Here is a 21,778-nt window from a genome sequence, read left to right as displayed (position 1 = left end):
ACATTTTTTTGTTTTCATCCTCTTGCAACTGCACCTTAGAACATCATTTTAGGGAAGGAGGTTTGCTGAATGCTGTGTGTGGAGAGCAGGGAAGTTCTTTGTAAATATCTGCCATTGCTTCTTAAGTGGATGAATGCATAATGCTTCCAAGTACACAAATCACATTTTAGATTTAGATCTCATTTACATAATACATAAGAATGCAGAAAATGTCCCAGAGGGCAAGTAAACACTTTAAGAATAAAATGGAAAGAAATTTTGAGAACCATTTCCTTATTTGGTTTCTTTAGTGTGTTTTAAAACCAAATAGATAGTTACTGGAGAAAACAACATTTCTCTAAATATACCAGCATTTAAAAGTTGCCTTGGGTGAAGCAGTGTCTATTCCCAGTATTGCCCTGCTGAAGGAACATCCCTCTCACAGGTGAATTTGAAGAATTCACCCAGTTCCCAGTGACAGGCACTTGGTTATCTACATAAAGACTTTTTTGTAGCTAGAAACAAAGCAAAAGTTTCTGTCTGAAACTTCCACGCTCCCTTTTAAACAAGAGAACCTCAAGTCCTGACCTATTAAGCTGAGAGCATTACTTGGTGTTTGTTGGAGAAGGCCACTTTGACTTTTTCATCATTTTCTACAATTGTGGCTGCATTAATATTTGCATTACAAACACAATTTTCCAGCACTTGGGCCTGAGACGGAGCTATCTCATGGGTTGCAATACCTTGACAGCCTCTTTGTCAGCCAGAGAATGATGGAAGCCAGAAGAAAGAACACGTTCAGATTACATTCTCAAGCAAGTAGTGACAAAATCCTTGTCCTTGAAGCTTGTATAAATAACTTTCCTCTGTTTTTTTAACCTGTTCCCCCCTCTCCCCAGCCACCCCAGCAGCGGGGCATGTCATTCTGATGGTTCACATCCATCTCCTTTTATTGATGTCCACTTTGGTATCTGCACAGGTCATCAATTTTGCTGCCTCCCCAGCAGCCTTGGAGGACTCAGTGAGGGGGGGGGAGGCTCAGCTCGCCGCCGGACTCGCGGTTCCAGTCGGATGCCGGTACCGGGGTCTCATAAATCTTGTAGGTGACCCAGGTGAACTCTGAGGCTCAGAGCTCACTGAAAACTGATCAGGCCTCTGTTTAGTTTAACGGGCCCTTTTCAGTGACAAGTGAAGGGTTCAACAAATGCACAAAACAGATATATATTAGTTGAAAAAACTAATGGCTTTTAAAAGAATGTTTGACAATTGTTTAGGGCTGTCTGTAGATCCATTATACTGATAAACGACCAACATGGTCTACACCAAACTGGAGATGGCCAGCAAGAAAGCAACCTCACTTTTTTCTTTTTTTTTTTTTTTTTTTTTTTTTTTTTTTTTGTTTTGTTTTGTTTTGTTTTGTTTTGTTTTGTTTTCCTGCTTCCCCATGTTTTAGGTGGCTTCATAAGAGCCACATGTGCTGTGGTGGTCAGGAAGACTTAAAGAAGGCAGCAAAGGGTACCTGTGCAGCTTATATTTAACCTTGCAATCAAATTGGAATTAATCAAGACTGCAGATGCCCTCAGTGACCTGCTATTGACCGCCTGAACTTCTAAGTTAGGGTCAGTTGGGGCCCAGAATAGGAGGTCAAAAGCTGGTCAGTGCTCTTCAGCTCCAGCATGTTGAATAGAGAGACTTTATTGCTGTGATTTATGCAATTTGCACAGACAGGTTAAGGAGACCTTAAAACATGCCACAGTGCTCACTTACACTGGGTACACCATCCACTTGGAAAATAAATTCCGATTGTCCATATGAAATCTCTTGTGGATACAACTTGAAGTATTTTACCCTCTGTACTCTAAAAGTTTCATTCTCACACTCGACCCTTGAACGTGACAAGGTTAGTGTTTCCACATTTATTTAAACAATACCAAAGCACCAAATGAAGCACTTTACAAAGCTGATTAATTGCAAAGGCAGAATAACAATCAGTAATGAATTATTCTGGGGAGAGTGAGCAACTAAAGTCATAGAAAGTTAAGATCTTAAATCAGTCTCAGTGGCAATTTGGACACAGTCAGTGCTAATTTTAAACCAAGCCACAGATATGAAAGCTTGGTGTTTCCTTCTCAGATTTTATATACCTTCTTTCATGTACCAGGAATTCTACAGTTGTTGGGAAACTATTAGATTAATTATAAAGAACTAAAAAATTTAAGAGCTGTTATCACTTCGTAATCAGAAGAATTTTTTTTTCCTGGTTAAGATTAATATGGATTAAATGAATTTAATCCCCCACCCAAACTACCTGCTGCTCATGCTCTAGGCCTGTCTCAAACAGAAACTGGTGGTGGTGATGTGGATTTTCTGACAAACTCATCTCCAGCCACCAAACTAATTTTCACTTGTGATCAAAGCAAGAAATTGAACCCTGGTTGTCAAAGGTGAAAAGGGTAGGGAATTTCAAAAACCTTTTAGCACTACCTCTTCTTTGTTGTATTAGTTCATAATTCTTTGGTGTGTGTTATTGTAAAGCTTATACTGCTTAATACATCTAATTAACAAAATATTTGGTCATAATAGGTTATCATTTCATTTGACATAATGAAGGGGAAGAAAACTTAAAATTTTGCCAAGCTGTAGTGAAAATGTGGCTTTAGCAAACATGTAGCTATTAATTTTTATAAGTATTTTAAGGATGTATTTTTAATAAGCTATTTCCCAGATTATATTTGCATGAAGCACAAAAATGGCTGAGTGTGAACTGCTTGAGTCTGTCAGGTAAGGGCACAGTTATAATTATAAATTATTATAAATGTGTTTATAATCAGCTAGAAAACAGATTAGCCATGGTGTCCAGATGGTAATCTGTTTTAAAAAGTACTTATACCTGTTATTTAAAATGGTGAACTAAGTCATAAGCATAATGCATAGTTTTAAGGTTGCCAAAATGTAGATTTATCTGAAAGCCTGGAACAGATCCGAAAGACACTTCTTAAGATACGAACACGCAGCCTCCTGTAGGAGTCTCCTCCTCTTGTATTGAAACATAAGAAAACAAATCAACTCCTTTTTTATTTCTTTTAACTCAGAGATTAAGGCACACATTGCCAACCACTGATTTACACATAAGAGGGTCTGAGAACAAGTAGCAGGAGCAGAATATGATCGCTCACCAATTTGCAGAAGCAAGGCTGACAGCTGTGGTCTTGTTTTAGCCTGCCGTGTGTGTGCACTGAAAAGCAAGGCAGACAGTCTTCCCAAACCACAGAACAGTGTTATTTTTACCATAAGTTTCCAAGGATCACCCTCAACTTGTCTTAGACTGCAGAACAAAAGCTGGCCACATGTACCACTATTGGTCAGCTGGCATTTTTAAGGGTATCACCATGGGTCAACTGGTGGTTTCATGCTTTGCTTTCTACAGTTTAAGAGCAAGTGGTCATTGTCCTGAACTATTGCAAAACTACCACAAAATAGATACTGGTAATAAGGAAGTAAAAAATGAGAGACTTAACATTCCATGTTTTTTATTATATTGACCACCTGAAATTTAACATGGTGTATAGCAGAAATAATAATAATTCTCACTCTTTCTTTGTGAGGAGGAGTCTTCCTGGTAGACTTTCTGTCCACCCAAATTCTCATTGTTTTTTCCATGCTATTCTCAGCCTTCTGTGATAGTGAACTAGTAGTAGACTACATTTTCTGCATCTCATGATACAAAACTATAGCTGTTGGCTGATCATTGGGGCTTTCAGGTAGGAAATCCTGGTATCCTACATTCCAAAAGGATATGTGACAGAAACCTGAGAAAAGAGAACTTCATGGCCAAGCAGGTTTAAATTTTTTGGTCATATCTACAGACTAAGAAAGGTTGAAATCCAGCAGTATAAGAGCAAAAGATTTTTGCAGGTTATACTCAGGGAAAGCTTCAAAGATAATTTTAATCCAACCCAAATTCCATTTAAAATTTGGGCTAGATTTCATACAGGAACGTATTCTTTCAATTTATTTCTGACATTTGAGTTCAGATAGAGTTGCAAATACTGCAATAATGCTGGAGAGTTCTTTGAGAAAGGATAATTATGAAAAGAAATACAATCCCAAAAGCAAGAGCAAAACCTTCCCTGGACACTCTAAAATATTTTATTTGTGGTGACTATAATGCACAAATGTATTGCAACTTTTATTTTCTAAGTATAAAATATATTCTAGATCAACACTGAGGATTGTGAAAAGAGAAAATCTCACAGCTGTAAGAGGCAAACTTGGTTTGGAAAAATATATTAAATTTCAACAACAACATTTCAAGAAGACTAAGCTTGCATACAGATGTAGTAGGTCCAAAGTGAAGGTTAATCTGGTTATTAAAAATACAGCATTAATGCTGTGTCATAGAAACACAGCATGTCTTTAATCTGTGTGTAAGGAAAGGGCAAGAGCAAAAGGATTTTGGCTCTAAATATGCACCCAAGTGCAACATTACATTCAAGTACCTGGTTCTAACCCTAAAACTCAAAACTGTACCTAAAGTTCCCTTCTAGAATTTATCTGCATGCTTCACAAAGAAACCCCAAACTTGACTTACTGACAAATTTTCTCACCTTTGACAACAGACCAAAAACGCAGACTGTTGAACAGTTTCCTTATATTTTCTCTTACTTTGCTTGAAAAGCAAATTCTCAGCCTCCCTATTCCTAAGCAGTTTGGACCTCTGGGTGTTCGTCACTCTGTATACATTGAGAAAAAGAGCTTAGCATTTTCAGTCAATTTTATGATCACATTATTCAGTCTGGCATTCAAAGAGTGTCAGCTTTCCTGTCCTTTTACCAAGAAACTTGGAAACTGATGTATTCTTCATTATCTTATACAACGAGGACTTTATAATACTTGATTCCCCATATTAATATCTTAAATGTTTCATTACCATGCCAGGATTAGAGTGTTACTCAGACTGATGAGCAGAGAGGAATCCTAAAACTCTGGCAATGTGAAACATGCTCTTGAGTGTCTTCTACAAGGGGATGCTCTAAATATTTTTTGTAGTTAGGCTTTACATTTTAACATGAAAGCAGGTGGCTTCTTAGTTTTATCTTCTGAGAATACACTGTGGGACAGATAAAGGTTGAATTTTGACTTTGTGGGTTGCAAAGGAAGTCATCACATGGACCTTGTGATGGTGGCTTTACCTTCCCATAAATAAATAAATCTACAGTCTTAAACTCGGGTATTCAGCTAATTTTCAGGAGGCTAATTGCAACTTGTGTTCAAAAGAGCCTCATGTTAAGTCAGGTTAGAAACAAAAATACTATCTGCTTTTAAGCAGAGCATGAAGCCCAGTCTGAGGTCAAATCTGAGGTCATAAAGAGGATAATATGGGTTTAGCACGCAGTGCAGCTGCTCTATGCTGTATTTAGCCTGCAAATAAAAAAGGGGCTTTTGTTTCCACTACTGTTACTCCCTGTATCTTTCCAAGTATTTTCTTTCCCCCACTAACCATTCACTTTAACCTGTACATATTTGGCAGCTTATTTGTTTTAAAATGTCTGATTTCATAAATAAAGCAAACAGTCATGGAGTAAGTTTTATAGGCTGAGTCTTTCTTGGAAAAATATATTTGTGAAGGCACATGCTCTTGCAGTGGCAAAACCTTTTTTTTTTTTTTTGGAGGCATAAATCAGTGACTCCTGTTTTGTGTTGGGATGACATTAAATCCTGCTACACAGGAAGAATCAACAACAGAGTTAGGTCTGACTTATATTAGGAGAGAGACTCTAAGGGAACAACCATGGTTTGTAAGGAGATAAATGGAGAAGAAATCAAACGCATAAACCTTCATCAGAACTGTATCCCTCCCTGACTTGACAGTGACCATCTGGAGAACAAAGACAGACTTTTCTTGTGGTGAACATCAAGAAAAAGTTGGAAAAGGCACATCCCAGACATTACTGGAGAGGACACTACTGATTCAATCCACTGAAAAGAACCATGGAAAAAAAATCTAATTCCATTATTCAGGGGCTTCTGAGTGTATTTTACCTAAGGGAAATGTACTTCTACTCATTTTCAGTAACTCTATAGTCTATTTCAGCCTCTATGCTTGAAAATTAATAGCACGTTAACAGGACTATTGCCTGTACTTGTGGAACTCTCTTTTTAGGATCATGCCATTAAATACTGAGGAAGATAATTTTTCCTGCACTTGAACAACAGAAAGATAGAACCCAAAGTTTTTTAACTGGTATTTTCATTTATGCTTGGTAAACAGAGATGGGTTTGAAAATGCTCAACATCCAGTGTTCCCTTCTGTACAATTCACATTCCAAAGCATCACTGATCACAAAGATTGGTTTGATAAAATGTTGTAGCAAAAAGTAAACTAAACCATTTCAGCAGCAGTTTACCACATGTAAATAAATAACTGCAGTGGCAATAAGGAAGAAAATGCATCTAATTGTCCTTTGGTAATTATATTTTCTTTTTTGAAGGCTCATCAGTCACAATTCCTTATGATCTCAACTTTAAGTGTTACTTTTTTTCTGCACACACTTTTCATACTGTATTTAGTTTGAACAGCAAGATTTTCAAAGCCTGCTATGGAGGAGAGCTGGCTTTTCATTTCTTCTCCCTTTTCCATTAATGTTGCTTTTTAACCTTTGTTCCTGAATCAGAAAGTTTGTGAATTACTCTGTGTGATGCACATCACCCAGGAGGAAATAGTTTGCTCACACCCAGTTTTCTACTTCTTTAGGTAAGACAATTTATCATGCAACTGGTCACTCAATAAGGAAGACCTTATCCTGTGGTCATAGAATGCTTTATCCAGAGTTACACTAAGTAAAACTCAATGTGAGCTCTTTGTAAACGTGGTGTGGCCAAGATGCATCAAGGTGAACAGTTCAGCTCAGGGAAACCATGAAGTGTTGCAGCACATCCTGAGGGAAGCCTGTCCTCGTGGGGTGATGCTCAAGACGTGTTGAAAAAACCAACAGAACGGGCTCATTCCCTGCAAGCAGCTCTGTGTCTGATGCTCTCCGTGACCTGTGTTGGTGACTGATGCATAAAAAAAGACCCAACCCATTCAATTCAATAATGTGAATCACCTCCAGGCTGATAAATGACTGCTAAAAATTGCTTGCTTCCCTCAATGGGAACTATGGTTTTCTTGTACACGAACAAAGTGTCTGGAAGCTGTGGCTCTTAACGAAGGGCCTCCTGCACTGGGTCTGAATATGATGCCCATATATCAAAGACCTCTGACATTGCCTGCCACTTGATCTGGACACAGGAAATACGGGATTCCAGGCAGATGAGAGCTGAAACTGAAGCTCCAAAAACCTTCCTTGTCCAAGTGATTAGGCGCAGCTGTTTCGCTTCACATTTCGGAGCACTTGAACTCTGCAATCTGCCACATTTCTACAGGACTGCATGTGCAATGGGTAAAAAAAGGTATCATGCCCTGGCTAGACAGCAGATGTGGGGATAAAGAAATGTCTCCATTAAGAGAAAGAGTAAATGAAAAAGAAATTTGAAAAAAGCACAAATTGGGACTCAAGAGGCAGAAGTTAAAGGGAAACTATTATAATAAGCAGAGGAAATAAATCTGTCTTCCCAAGATAAAAGGGCTTAATTCTGCGAAGATTTCCCACAAATGTTACAAGGAAAAAATATTCACTCTTTAAAAACATCTTTGCACTTTTAATTCTCCCCAGATTTTGGGTACAAGGACCAGGGAGTCTAGCTACCCAAATGTCACATCTACATTTACCCATTTTGTATCATAAATTAATGGTTGAAGTGGATGATCTTGAAAGTCTTTTCCAAGAAAGGTAATTTTCTGAATCTGTGATAAACCAGCTTGTTGGTCCTGAAATAACATTGTTCCAGGATGAAGTGTCCTTGAGCTCAGATAAACAGTAAATAAGTATTGGGTTATATAAGAAAAATAATATGAAAAAGCCAAGCCTAATGTTTTCGCAGTCATTATTGATGCTCTTGACTTTCCCATCTCCAGGTCTGAACTGTATTAGGACCACAAAATTATGAATTTACTCAGATGACCTAAGTAAAGAGACTTAGATATGGCTTTTTTTGTTCTACAGTTTTGGTCAAATTGTTACTTAAAGCCTGACCCAGCTGCCCAGAAGCCTGTGTGACACTATCCCACCGACTCCATTAAGACCAGGATCAGTGCTCTCAATGCCAACTTTTTATTGAAGCCACAGGAAAAATGATGATATTACAGCTTTTAAAAAGTTTTAATAAATGAAGTGGCAACTGATAGGTTCTATGAAAGAATATAACATATATTCTATGAAAGAATATAACGTTAAAAACCCTCAAATATAGTAAGAAAAATACATATTTGCAAATATGTATCTAAGTATGAAAAAAGAAAAGTTTACTTTCTCTGCTGTCCAGAGAGCTTTATTCACCAAGAACTCTTTGGGTTCTTTCTGTTGATTTTTTATTACCTACACATGTTTGACTAAAGATGCTTCTCTGATCATTACGCAATCCAAAGATGATTTTATGAGAAATCAAGACTGTCCTGGATATCAGATGAAGGATGGTTGGAAAGAGCACTTATTTTCATGAGCATTCCTGTTGCAGAAGAGCTTTATGGGGAATTGATATTTGAAATCTTTCTGTTCAGTTCTGCAAGAGTGTGGGACTTTTTTTCACCCTTTGGGATAACAGATGCTGTCTGTCCCTGTGTGTAACAACAAGAGATGCACTCTTGTTTTACTTGAAGTAGGAATGGTGTGTGGGAGAGGATAGATATCATCTGCTGTGGTTTAAAAGTTGAAAATGTTGTGCCATTCTTCCACTGCCACCTTTTACTCAGTGAAGACAAGAAGACAAGGCCCTAGGGGTTTGCTACATCAGAAGGTAAAGCTGACCTCTCCTATACATCCTCATGACATGAAAGTAAGTGTTTTCTTATGCCCCAGCTACAGCAAAGTTTCAAAACTGGTTAAAAACCACTGCTACTGATGATGAGAGAAAAGAAAAAAACCCATGAAGCTGGGGCAGAAGTGAGGTGAGTAGAGTTCTTATTTTTTGTAGAAAGAAGGGTTTTATCTCACTTCTCATTGTTTTGGGGGTCATGTGGCAGGAAGTTGTAAGCAACTTTATCACACAAGATACATTCCTCGAGAGTCTGTGTGCTGGCTTAAAATTAGAGCACCACACCCTCTGTGAAAAAAAATTCATAATAATGCCAGTCTCCAAACCAACCTGAAATTATGATCTAAGAAGAAAAAAAAAATTTGGAGATTCTTTGATTTTTTTTTTTTTAATTTTCATTTTTTTTTTAAAATTGAAAGCCCTCGGTTTCAAAACAAACTTGATTTGAAGGGAAGGAAATTTGAAGAAAAGGGAGGGAGAGAGAGACAGAGGGGGAGAGAGAGGGAGAAGAAGAAACCAGGAGGTAGGAGAAAGCAAAATAAACGTAGTAATAAGGGAAATTGGGTTGTAGGACAAAAGAGCTGTGTAGCAATAAGGTCCTGTAAAACCTGGTTCTATAATATCAGATGTAGGAATAGTTCTATGCTCCAAGGGGAAAAAAGCTGAGAGATTATTCAAACTATTCGTAACTGCAGAGAAAGATTAATTTCAGAGTAAGACACCTTCATTAAATAAAATAGCCAAAAGTTTAGTTTCACATTGGATTGAGTTTTCTCACACGGGGTAAGGAGAAGAAAGTTTTCTGTGTCTTTCTATGAGAAACACAATAGAAGAGGAAAGAGATGATATACTGACAACACCAAGTCAATCATGGCATAGGAAAGAAGTAAAAAATGGTGAGGTCTGAATAACTGATAGCAGCAAAGACAAATACATAGAGGAATATTTCAATGTAAAGATGACAACCAAGAGGCTTGAAATGGAAACTTTGTGGGTCATTTAGAAACTCAATACAAATACAGAAAACATCTGTGTGTCTACAGAGACACCATGTGACACTATGAAAGTCTAAGGGAGCTCCAAGTAATTTTTTCTGAGGGTATTTGAGGAATGAGAGTTTCTCTGCAGCAATATAAAAGGATTTCCTGGAAAGGCACTGTAGATCTTTGACTCATATCTCAAAAACTTAAGAATGGGACTAGAACATGGGAAAGGCCCTTAGAATGTTTGAAAGAGCAGAAAGACATCTTATCTCTGATGGTATTAACCTTCTTACACACTCTGTGGAATTAGCCATCAGCTGAAGTCTGGAAGGGAGACTCTCTTGGACACATATGGAGAATGGCTACATCTAGAAAGAGTGAAAAAAGGGAACCTTTTACATAAAGCAACAGAAGATTGTGGAAGCTGTAAATAGTGTCTGCTCATGGATGAAAGTGTGGTGAGAAGGCAGTAAGGAGGCAGATGAATCATGGATGTGAAGTGTTCAGCATCCTGGTGTAGGACGTTCTGAAATGGTGACTCAAGCCCCAGCAGAGCCTTGAAATGAGGAGAAGGTTGTCAGCTCCCCAGGGCTTGTTTAATTTCAGAATTTGTTGTAAAATATCACACTGAAGTTTGCTTTCTCACAGAAGGCCTGCAAATCTCAGTGTTGATTGTGAAGAGTCATTTTAACACTTCTACCTCCTATAATTCAGCTGAAAATTGGAGATCCATGAAGATCGACAAAGAGAAGAGTGTGAAAGTCAGAAGAAAATGCTCCAGTTTTCTCCTAACCTCTCAGTCTCATCTTTCTTGTATTACAGTATCTCCTTTTATTTTCTCTGTTCCCTGTCCCTTGTTTTTTCTTTTCTTTCTCATCTGTTTCTTTCCCCTTTCTGGTGTTTTTTTTTTCTTTATTCTCCACTTCTCACCTCATTTTTAGAAATTTCCCACTATTTTGCCCTACCCCTACTTTAGTCCAAGGGCATCTTTCCTCTTTGCTCTCCTCTACTTTCCCTACCTCTCCTCTATTGCACTCTCTGCCTTCATTTCTCTTTTATTTTCTTTGCTTTTTCACTACATTCTCTGTGCAAGAACTTCAGCAAAAGATCAAAAGAGAAAATGCTGCAACACAAATTAGAGATTTGATGGCAGCCAAGTGTAACTAAATAAAAATGTTTTTGCATTAGGCACAGTTACTAACAGTGCTTAATAGTTGGTGATCTGTAGTTTTTACTAGGTAAATAAAGTGAATAAGTGGTTGGAAAACATTAGTAGGCATTGCAGACAGCATAGTAAAAATTGCATTTCCTCATACAATCTGTCCAAAGAAGCACATAATTTTGTGCATTTTTTTCAGCTTCTTTGGTATGAAGACATGTTTATTGTAAAATATGTCTTGAGACACAAGTTACCGAAATTTGTATTTTCCTTCCTCACCCCGTCAATGAATATAATATCATTTCACTTTCTGTCATTAAAAGGCAGAAGTGAGAATGACATTTATGGATTAGAGAATTAGTACTATTCCACACAGCTTGTTTTAAAAGAGGCAATCACCCAGATGTTGCTGCTGTCAGTAGAACTGCAATACTGTGCATGTTCACACTTCAGTATGCATCAAAAGCATAGTTTATAAATGTATGAGATGCATAACACCATGTCTGTATGGAAATATTATTCTAACATACCTTAATTATATTCAATAATCACATTTTATAACCTTTTAATTGAGTAGTATTTAGTGTTTGGCAATTAAATGATTGTAACCAACCATCCATTGAAGCTAATTATCTGTAGATTTTGCTGGTCACTTTAAGTATTTCTTTTACTATGTTCAGGATGTGGCATTTTTCCAATTCCTTAATGGACTACATTTAGAAAGGGAACTACAGCAAACCTGTTATCTGTAGAGTGTGTATTACGGAAGAATAACTCATATGACAGCAATCTTGTTAAAGGCTGTTATGAACAACATTCACCATGGGCCATATCTTAAGCTGTCAGTATAGTTATTCTGATTTACACTAGCTGAGGATTAGGACACGTGTGATTGCAAGGCATAGTAACTCCTTTAGATGCATCATATCTTTCAAGATAAAGGATGTCAGTGTAAAGCATAGCTGAATTAAAAAACAATGTTTCTGAGAACAGCAGGGTAAGGTAAGAATAACTATACTGAAGATAGAACTAGTTTCCATGTGCTCATCTCCATATAAGACTCAGGCTGGTGCTATGCAATAGGACCACTCATGAGGTCCTGAAGAAATTCTATTAGTGCAAAAATAAGGTCTGAAATCCAGATGAAAAAAAAATAAATTAATCTCTTCTGTCAAATAGCATTCTCTATGTTCGAAGAATGCAAGAGAAAATGAACATGATGAAATTAACTCTGAAATGTTCTCCCATTCATATTTAGTTATTTTTCCCTGTTAGGCCAGCACAAACATAACCTCTTTGAGAGTGTGTTACATGAGCCATTCACAGGAAAATAATAGAAACAGTCTGCTAAATCTGTAGGGTCAAAGGGGAAGAAAGCACCCTGGTTTCACACACCAGAGAGGTGTGAAACTAAAAGTTTTCATTCATACATGGTTTTGAACAAGAATTTGGGTAATCCATGCCACCACTACACCCACATTTGGCAGAAGCCCAATGTTTCACTGGAAACTGACAGACTTTGGTCTGGTCCATTGATGGAGGTGCAATGTCCCTAGATTGCACCTCAAGGCTGTGATCATCCTTAATGTTCCCATCTCCAGGGGATATCTAATACAGAATATTCATGTTTTGTGGCTCTTGACACAACCAAACTTTCAGTATAGATCTTGCATGAACAAATCATTTATTCTGAACTCATATGATAGATACAGTTGAAGTCTCAAATAAAATGTATCTTTCTATGATGATTTAGGCCGTTAGTATATAATGAAGATCTTTAGGATGATGTCCCTGCCTAAGGCATGGAGTTGGAACTAGATGATCATTAAAGTGCCTTCCAACCTAAACCATTCAGCGGTCATATGGTTCTGTAATGTCAAGCTTTCACTCAATACTTTGGTCTAAAATTGCAGTTCCAAAAAATGGCAAAGATGTCAAAACACATCCTACTGAGCAGTTACAATGGATCAGGACAAATAACAGACACAGAACTGGGATTTTTATTTGTGATTTTGAAGAACTTGGACTGAAGTCATGTCTTGTCTTTTGCAACCACTTTCTTGTTTTGCAGCTGGATTTTGACCTAAATTTAGTCATGGGTTTAGTCATGCTGATTAGATGTTTGTCTCCTCTTTGAACCTCTCTAAGGTGTCTTGAGGACCTTGTATAAATGCAAGTTGAGTCCAGGCACCTAAGAAAGCAGGACCAACTGTGTCACCTTTGAAATGCTGACATAAAGTTCCAGAGATGGACACAGAGTCCTTTACCAGGGGTCCAGATGTCCTCCGATATTTCTCCTCTTTTTATCTTTCTGTATGACACATTTGGAATATTAACCTCTCAGTAGTTAGCATACAAATGTCTGTAACAGATCTTTTCTCATCAGCACAGAGAAAAAACACATCTCAGTGTTTCTGATGAACATTGGATATGTTGCCAGAAAAGGCCCAGGTCAAGATCTTTCAGTGTGATCAGCAGAAGACCACTCTCTTTGGGTTCAGAAAACATCCTGAAGGAACGAAGGAAAACAAAGTGTGAAACCTTTTGACAGCTGGAGAATTTCTATGCACTGTTAAACTGGGAACAGATTTTAAGTATCAAGTAACTGCTGGTAGATTCATAGAATGATTTGGGGTGGAAGTGACCTGAAAGATGATCTCATTCCAACCTCCTTTCCATGGTCAGGGAAGTCTCCCACCATTCCAGGTTGCTCCCAGCCCCATCCAACCTGGGCTGAGACACTGCCAGGGATGGGGCAGCCACAGCTTCTGGGGGCAACCTGGGCCAGGGTCTCACCAACCAAAGAATTTCTTCCTGATGCCTATCTTAAATCTCCCCTTTTCCAGTTTAAAGAGACAGCCCCTCATCCTATTACTCCAGGCTCTTATCCCAAGTCCCTCCCCAGCTTTCCTGGAGCCCCTTCAGGCACTGGAAGATGCTCTAAGGTCTCCCCATTGCAGCCTTCTCTTCTCCAGGCTGAACACCCCCAATTCTCTCAGCCTGGCTCCAGAGCAGAGTTGCTCCAGCCCTCCCAGCATCTCCAGGACCTCCTCTGGATTTGCTACAACAACTCTGTGTTCTTCTTATCCTGGAGACCCCAGCACACCAGAGGCATCTCCCCAGCTTGGAGCAGAGGGGAAGAATCCACCCCCTTGATTTGTTGGTCATGGTGCTGGGGATCCAATGCTGGACAGGGTTGATTCCTGGGCTAGAAGTTCATGTTACCAGCTCATGTTGAGCTTCTTTTAAACCAACTGCTCCTCAGGGCTGTTCTCAGTCCATTCTCCATCCAGCTTGCATTTGTGCCTGGGATTGCACTGACTCAGTTGCAAGACCTTGCACTTGGCCTTGTTGAACTTCCTGAGGTTGACATAAGTCCATCTCTCGAGTCTCTTAACATCCCTCTGGATGTCTTCCCTTCATTCCAGCACATTGACCACACTACACAGCTTGGTGTTGCCAGCAACACCTGAGAGTGTTGCCAGCAACATGCTGAGAGTGCAGACAGTTCCAACATCCATGTCACTGACAAAGATATTAAACACTGGCTCCAGTACCAGCTCTTGAGGAACACCACTCATCATTGATCTCCACTTGGATATCGAGCTGTTGACCACAACTTCATTGCTGCTGGTACTTGAGGCATGGGTAGAAACAGGGACTTCTGGAGATGAGTTTTGTGTTTATCTGTGCAGAGAGGTTTTCAGAATAGTGGTAACCACAGTATGGCTCAGCCCCCTTTGACCCTGTAAACATCTTCTCCATGATTTACTAAAATTTACTGCTCTTGCAAAAGAAACTAAGGCATTTATATTAATTCTCCTGTCCCTGGAAACCAAAAACTAAAAATGCACATGAAATATGATTAAAGATTCTTTTCACAGTAGTATCTTGTGTGGTCCTCCAATATGAAACCTGAGATGTACATGTTTATATGTACAACACAGAAATATTTTAAAATAACTGCTAACAGATAGAGATAAGTTATCTTGAAAGGATATTATTGTTCTTTAGAAATAATATTGGTTTATTGTTTAAAATTATTTTTTTTGGTCTTGCACTGGGAAGATTTAAGAGAAAACTGAAATATGTTGATCTCTGGGGAAATTTTTGGTATTCTGGAAAGAGAAATACTTTGATAAATAGTAGCAGAGGAGCAGAGGAGCAAAGGAGGCAGAGAGGATAATCTTCATTGGACTGATCCAGTTAAAAGGAAACTCCAGAAACCAAGCAAATACCTTTCTAACACAAGAGTAAGAAGATCATTCATGGATCTTGCTGCAGTAATAAGAAGGGCTCCACCAGCATTTCACAACTGCATAACATACTATCAAGAATTGCACCCACAAATTCTGGTCAAATTGTTCCTAATATTTTATACCCCACCTATGTAAAAATAAGCATATATATGAATACTATCTAGAGATGTCAAACTGCAAACTTCATTTCCTGTGGCAAGGTACAGGAGAATTTAATGTCTGTGTTGCAGCTTATATGCTGAAGAAAGAGCATCACAGAGCTAAGTGGTTCCTTAACATGAAGTTAACTGACCAAAAACCAATCAGAATTGTTAGTTCTCAAATTGAACTCCAGCTAATGGCACGTAACCAGAAGAGTCTCTTGAGGATGATGTCAAACCTCCTTGCATGCTTTTCTTGCTTACAAAGTCTACACAGTTGATTTTTCAGCAGGTCTCTGTACTCGTTATCTATGAGATCTAAGGCAAGAACTGCTCAAGGATGATGTAACCTTACACATCACCTCCATCTGTCTACCTCTCTTGTGCACAACTGTTTCAACAAATGCAAGCCAAGCTGAAAACCGTGCCTGTGACAAAAAATGTTGTTTGACCTCTGCAATGCCTCTTGAAAGTGTTTGAGGCTCACTACTCTGTGGACTCATGCATCTGATTTTACCAAGTTTTATCTGAGTCTTGCTTACATACCTCTGCCTTAACATTTAGCCAAACATCCCAGTGTTAATAAAACAGTGGATCCACACAAAACTCTAAAATATCCATGGTCCTATCCCAGTGATGGAAGGTTTAAAAAAGGAAAGAAATGGGAAGGGAAGGAAAAAGAAAAAGAAAATGAAAATGAAAATGAAAATGAAAATGAAAAGGAAAAGGAAAAGGAAAAGGAAAAGGAAAAGGAAAAGGAAAAGGAAAGGAACTAGAGTAAAGCAAAGAGCCCTGTATTCCAGGCTTCAGAGTCATACACATGAGTGACCACTTCTCATTGCTTATTTCTCTTGCCTCTCCAGCTGCATGTGTCTGCTATAGCATTGTTTCTTCTAAGTATATTCCTGTTACTGATTGTAGCCTACCTGGAAACTGCCTAGATAAATGAGACCTGATTGCATCCGACCAGTTCAAACCAGCTACTTAACTGGATGTAAACTGGATTTAGTTATCATAGCTTGGGTACAAGGTAGTTCATTTTATCATAGGAATGGGTGGGAAGGACCAAGTGTGTTGAGCTGGCTGGTAAACTAATGAACTCTTCAAAATCAATTAATTATTTTTTTTCTAAAATTTTGTAGTTAATTTTGCTCTGTAAAAGAGTAAAAGGGTAAATGCCCACACATGGACTAAATTACTGTTCTTTGTTTGAAGTTGTAGAAATTTCTCACAGGATGATGCTAACACTTAAGCCACTCTAGATGTCTTGCTTTCTCTGATAATGTATGGAATTAAACCTTTTTATTTCCAGGTCAGATGACTGCAAAAAACTGAGCAATAATTATCTTCAAGGAAGTTGATACTTTTCTCTTCTAGACAATTTTTGAGAATATGCATCACAATAGTTACTCTGGTATTCTTAATTATGATGACTTTCTGATGTTAACATATCCAAGTATAAGATATTAGTTTTCTCTGCACTTTTGAATGAGAATTGAAAGAAGTTCAGTGGAGAATTATCAACAATTTATTCATTTATGACTGTGCAAACAGTTAATAATACACTTCTTATTACAAAAAAATTAACAACAGTCACCAATGTCTCTAATGTCTACAGTCTTTAATGGCGTAAAAAGGCTCTGTTCTTTTTCAGAAGAACAGCCTGTGATTCATATTTTAAGAGCAACGAATAGTTTCTTCTTACTAGAAGCCAGAGAGTATATTAATAAATGGAGGTTTAAGACTTTTAAACTGGTGAAAAACACATTCAAAATATGAACAGGAGACTAAGAAAAAATTATACTTAGATATCACCATGTCCCATGTAACATTAACTTGCAGATTCAAGAAAGCTGGCAGAAGGTAGAAAAGCAAATATTCCCTGAAAATCTGATCTGTGAAAATTCATAAAGACTGCTCAGAAGGTATCAGTCTGCATCTGTCTGAGCTCAGTAAGTGAAGGTACATCGAGGTCCTATATGATAATGTGGCACTTTGCTTGAGAAAGGAGTGAGGACGTGGCTGTTCTGCTTCCCAGCATCATTAGATTTGAAACAGTTTGCTTCGGTGTGGTTAACAGTTTCTATAATGCTACACTAGTTAAAGGTTTCCCAACCAAGTTCCCATAGTTTTCCACCCCATTCCACCCCCATACTGAATGCATTCACATGCACTGGAAAGGAAGTGTGAGCTGGAATGTGTCCTGCTACCAGCCCTGAGGCTGTTATTTCAGGTATATAAGGCTATCCGGTCTTGCATGTTAACGTGGGAAACTTCTAGAGAGCCTTTCCTTTTTCAGAGCCAAAAAAAATCAAGCCAAATTCATGTTTTCTTGGGTTTTTCTTTTCTGCTTAATAGTAGATTTGCTTCCAAAATAATTATATTATGGATTTGTTTATGCGATGAATGCAGGAAGTGAAAAAGGACAGTATTCAAGGCTTCAGTTTCCTAAAACCTGACAGTTTCTACATGTAAGTTTTCCCCCACTATGTTCACATTTTACATAAATTAGGTTGGAAAGGTATTTAACTTACCCTGTTACAAGTAATGCACTCCAAATCCTTTGATTCTTGAGGAGAAGGTAGAGTCACAAGATGTCAATACTAAAACAGAAAGAAGTATGTTAATCCTGTGCCACACAAAATTAAGTACTTCGAAGATTTTGGTGTTTGCCCTGCTCCTATTTACAAGGCTTAGAGGAAAGGGTCATGTATCATGAACAGAACTCCAAGGGCAGCTTTGTTGGTTTATTAATCCTAATGTAGTATCAGATCATAAAAATAATTTGAGTGATTTGGTAATGTTCTGATTAATGCGTTACCATGAACAGAAGAGACAGATTAACCATACCATGAATTGTAGCACACTAATTCCTCACTGCTGCTCTAAGAACTGAGTCACATGCAATTTCAATTATTTTACATGTTTGGCAGCCATTCTTCCCAATGGTAAAATAAGCATTAACACAATAATCTGAAAGGAGCTTATAAAAACATGGTTGACATAAGTTCTCTCTATTAAGAAATATTTGACATTACAATGCCAGTTTTGTTTTAACCAAACTTCCGCAATCGAAAGATCTTGATCTGAGAGCCTTGAAAATACTTTCAAATTTGTCATGCTCCACTAATATGTCAAATCATTGATAGTCCAATAAATTAGTGTTATTTCAGGAGAAATACATGAAAATTATGAGCAGCAGGGGTTAACGTGCTCTAATGAGAACAAGCTCTTCTGAATTAAGCAGTGCTTTAAATTAGAGACACTCAGTAGAAGAAAGATGTTGCAACTGTTGCTCCTAGTGCTTTGTGCTTCACACAGATCTCTCCACTTAGAGATTCCTCCATGCTTTAACAAAGGCTGCAAATATCATACTCATATTTTTCAGGTCACATATGAAAAAACTGTAGCCAAAAAAGCAAATTGACCAGAGAAACAAAAAGAATCAGGGTCAGAGCTGGGATAAAAAGTTCCTGCCTCTTCTGCCTTTACTATAAAATCCATAATTCTCAAAGATATGGAAAAGGCATGGTTCCAGTTGTTTCCATCACTTATGGTTCAGTCTATCTTGGTCTGCAAACCCACCCATTATGTTAAAATTCTACATTGTCCCAGGCCAACTTAGGAACACGGAATGAACATAGAAACCAGACAACTTTTTCAACTCCATTACATTGCCTGGGTGAAAAGCTATGTCAGATCAATAGATGTGCTGTGTTTTACAGTGGAAGATGTTGTGTGTTCTACACAATCTCTTGCCCTCCAAAGCAGAAAGTGGGTCCTTGCTCAGCTTCCTTGTGAAGAGACTTTCTCCTAGAGTGGGACTGTAACTTCTTGGAAAGGGTAGCCATTTATCACAGCCCTAAATGAAAGCATTCCATGGACACAAATGTCTTTTTCTTCCTTTGTCTAATTACTGAGGGGAAAAGTGAGAAGGAAATGTCAAAACAGTGAAACAGTGGTGTATAGAGAGCAGTCACTTTGGAGCTCAACCAGCTTTTGTGAAGGCCTGGGTGATTTGTCAAATGGTTGTGGCATAAGTCAAGCCCTGAGGTTGAAAGGTCCTGACCTAAGGAGTGCTGAAATCAGGCAGTATAAGCAAGAAGGCTGCTAGAAGTTTCAGCTGTAGTGGAGATGAACAATGATGGGTGCTGGACATAACAAAACCTCATCTGCATAATTCAGGTAAGGAATTTTATTGAATCTGACAAGTATGTGACAGGCTGAGAAAGAGAAAAGAACATGCTCTTGCTGGGAACCTTTAAAGCTCTTCAGTTAAGGTATGTGGAAATAAATGACATCTAATCTCTTCACTAAAAAAACTGTAAACAATGCCATTTTACAGAGGGCTCACCCATGACCTTTTCATAGATCAGGCTATCCACTTTCAGGCCAGGCCACAGAACCTATCACAAACAATGCTGCATATTCAGATTGCACAAGGAGGGCTTTGCTTCTCCCAGATGCTTCACGTAGGGCTGCTGCTCTCTTGGTCAGGTATGCTTCAGCAGAAAGGCTGTCACTTAAATCTAGTGAATAACCCCTTGTGGCAAATGGAAAATCCATCTGGAGATTTCTCTGTGGAAGTTTTTTTTGGGGGGGGGTTAGGAATTTTTTACAGTTTTGGTTTGCATGGGTCATACTGCAACTACAAATCTCAAGCTAAAAGGTCATAAAGGTGACAAGACAACTTTTCTACATGGAGTCTTGTTGATAGTATTAAAATGACCAGGGCCTTTAAAATCCTTCATAAATCTTAACATGTCAGGCTTCCCAGAATATTTTTTAAATTATATTTTAACCACTTCCCTCCATTTTAAGTGTCTTCTCTAGGTAAGCAATAGAATTTAAGAAGAATGTCATTGGTGCAGAATACCAAAAAAGATGCAAAACACTGGCTTTGGAGGATGAAGTCTTTATGTGTAACTTGATTTCATGAGCACTAAGACAAATGTATTAACAGAGACGCAAAACGCAGAAGCAATGGTTGAAAAGAAAATTTATATTTTGTGTAATGTGTCGTCTGACCAAATAAAATACAAAATGACCAAGCAGGCAAACACAACTGTCCTTTTGTGAATATCTGTGTTCTGTAGAGTTCTTTTTCAACACTGAATTTCCACAAAATGTAAAACTTGGTATCTATATAAAGAAGGTTTCTTGCCAGATGCAGACCCGTAAGCCTGACAAGAAAACAATTTGTTGTACAGGCTGCTGAATGATTAGAAAGAAAGCTCAAAATCTAGAGGAACACAGTGTTACTGTGACTTGCAAGAGCAGAAATTCAACTCTAAAACTCTTCAAATAAGTACAAAAACAAAGATTAGACTGACTTTGTTGAGCATGAGTCACAAAATCCCCAGGCACTTCCCTGGATTACTGGCACAGCGATTTCTGCAGCGTTCAGTGCACATGTATGTTTTTACCAATCTGTGGATCATTCCACCTAATGGGAAGCAGTTAAGAGTCCTGGCTGGATCAACTGTGGATCTTGGTGTTATAAGCAGCCCGATGCATAATTCACAAGGCTTAATGAATATTCCAATTCATGACAGCCAACTGGCTCCATAGGTCACACCTCCCAGTCTCATATAAATAAAGAATGAGATACTGGAAAGCGTACCAGCTGAACCCTACTGAGTGCCAAAAACATGCATATTAATGAGGCACAATAAAAGATATACTTGACTCTCAGGAAGTGCCTTTATTGTTTCCCAGCTTCAGAGGGGGAGAGGAAAAGTTTACAGCACACCCTTCAACATACTGCACCCCACTCAACGCGAATCTTCTCCCCGGGGGCAAAGAGAGGACTGGGTTGTGGCAACAGAATTTCACATCCAGCCCCATCAGGTCTATGACATCCGCTGTCCTTTCTACCACAATAGCAAAATCCATGCTGGAAATATCCCCACCCTCTGCTCCCATGTTCCTCTGCAAGTCCCCATTTGGTAACTAAGGAGAGGAAGTGCTTCAGCAGTGCTGTTCTTTTATGTGCTCTGTTTAGACCTTGGAACAGGATGAATGGTAGCTTAGATGAATGCATTTGTGCCATTTTTCTTGGCCCCAGACGATGTTTCCTCACTACCATGACATCTGAACAGAAGGAGAAAACATCTCCCTTTTGTGGAAAGCTAATTTAATTTGTACCTTCCACCTAGGGGTAAATATGTTTGTCTGTCTTTCTAAGCTCTCTTTGCCCACTTTCTTTTCTCACGGGAAACCCTGCTGAGTCAAAAGCAGGATATTGCTTAGTGCTCTAACTTTATTTTAAAGTAATTTAATTTTAAGCATACTCACACCCACCCTAAAGTGAAGCAACCATAGGAGCTCCGCTGGGAAAGCCTT

The sequence above is a fragment of the Calypte anna genome, chromosome Z, assembly GCF_003957555.1.
Source record: "Calypte anna isolate BGI_N300 chromosome Z, bCalAnn1_v1.p, whole genome shotgun sequence".
NCBI lineage: Eukaryota > Metazoa > Chordata > Aves > Apodiformes > Trochilidae > Calypte > Calypte anna.
The sequence above is the reverse complement of the archived record's forward strand: the minus strand, read 5'-3'. Positions refer to the sequence as shown.